Source organism: Cephus cinctus, unplaced genomic scaffold (assembly GCF_000341935.2).
Source record: "Cephus cinctus unplaced genomic scaffold, Ccin1 Ccin1_scaffold0690, whole genome shotgun sequence".
Taxonomy (NCBI): Eukaryota; Metazoa; Arthropoda; class Insecta; order Hymenoptera; family Cephidae; genus Cephus; species Cephus cinctus.
In genome coordinates, this window is record NW_014333313.1 from 211678 (window position 1) to 213584 (window position 1907).

General features: G+C 50.3%; 1 protein-coding gene across 9 annotated transcripts in view; it reads left to right on the forward strand.

Annotated features, from left to right (window-relative positions):
• Window positions 1-1907, forward strand: part of LOC107269785 (nephrin) — a 131712-nt gene that overhangs the window by 59532 nt on the left and 70273 nt on the right. The window lies entirely within an intron of this gene.

Here is a 1907-nt window from a genome sequence, read left to right on the forward strand (position 1 = left end):
CCCCCCCCCGGGCCAAGTTACCCCGCGGTACACCGTTAAACGTTTTACTGCCAAACTTTTTTTTTTCTGTTTCTCTTCCGAGTGCCTTTGTTTGCGAGATTAAGTTTCTCACGTAACAGCCTATCTGTGCTAATTGCTACTCGGCGGGATGCTGCGGCCACCGTGGTTACCAGTGTCAGACGGATCTTGAAGTTTCGCGATTAGAGCGATTTTGGCAGGGGATGTAAAAATGATGAATCTCACCCTTGTGGGGAGGGGGAGGAGGAGGGGGTGGCACTTTCGATAAGACGGTATCCCGCAAGAGAAATTGGAGCGATGAATATTCCATTAAGTCGTTTGGCCGTTCGGGCACAGGGCGAAAGTAAAATGGCGGAAGAACACAGAGGGGGAGATATATACCTGGTGCGATTTACATTCGCGAGAGACGCGACTGGAACTTCCTTCGTCCTGGTCCAGTCAGGCGTTAACCACATTCCTATCATCCCCCTGCTTTCTTTCGAATAAGATTTTTCAAGCCCTCCTCGGCTATAGATCCGTATGTACGTACCACCCGGTATAAGCCACCCCCCGTATTCCCACTTTCCCCGGATCCTGGAATATTAGCTACGTCAAAGGATAGTATCGTTCAACCACCCTTGGGAAGGGTTTCCACCCCCCCATCCCCCCCCTATCATCATGCACTATAGTGTATATATATATAGGTATCACCGTCTACATAATATAGTATACGTATCCCATTTCACCCTCGGCAAATGTTTCTCCGAAATTTTCTTATTGTCAAACCCACCCCTAACGCGTAGGGTGGCTGAGACTCGTTCCGCGCGGAGCAGGGGCTGGTAATATGCGCCACTGCCAATTCGATAAGGTTCCGTGCCGAGTGGCGAACGCCAAATGAAACTATCAAGGCGGGGTAGCGCCGGGTAGAGCGACGGCGGCGGCGGCCTGCGTCGCGACGCCGAGGCTTTGAAATATTTTACGGGAAGACTCTCTTTACGCCGGTGTGGCCGCCATCAGGGGAAAAGCTCTCTGGGAGTCGAGGGAAGCTTGAATAAGGGTAGAGAAGCCCGGAAGGAAGATGGAAAATTGGAACTGAAGGCTTTCCTTTCTTTTCTTCTTTTTTCTCTTTTTTCCCTTTTTTTCGTCAATTTTTTCTCTCGATATTTCGTTTTTCACCTTCCGTTTGCTCTTTGATCCACCCTTCGGGACTTCCGCGGCGCCGTTGACAACGTCGTCCCTTGTCAGCTACCTGCGGAGTACGTGGGACACATGTAGCCCTTCGGTGCCGATGGAACTACTTTTTCTTGTTGTCGTTGTTCTCGTTGCTGCTGTCGAGTGAGCTGCGATTCGGGAATGTTCGGGTATCTTCGGCTTGAGGATTCCTGAAGAAAAAGTTTGTAGCTTCGAGAGAAAAAAAAAAGGACACGTGCGATCTCATAATCATTGAGAAATCTTCGTTTACCCTTATTTTTCTTTTTTCCCTTAGCGACCGTACCCTTCCACATCAAACGAATCTCACCCCGAAACGTTCCTCGAGCGTGAAATCTTGGGAAATTTCACGAAAACTGATAATTATTTTGCCCGAGCCGCTTTACATCCTCGCGTTCCAATTCCCCTCTCCGTTCTCCTTCACGGGAACCTTAAGCGGCTTAACCAAGGACACCCCCGCTCCTTGTCGCGAATACGACGCGGAAGCTTCGTCTCGCGTCTTGGAAAATCCAGCGGAATTGTCATCCCTTGAAACACCCCGGAGCCGTTGGTTGTCGCTGAATTTTGATTCCACCTTTATCGTCCCCCCTCCCACTCCCCAACATAGATACCATTTTATCATCCGCGACGAGTCAAAGTCCAGAAGTGCGCAAGAAACGCAAGCATTTCGCGAGGAAGGTTAGGTCGGGTCGCCGAGGGGG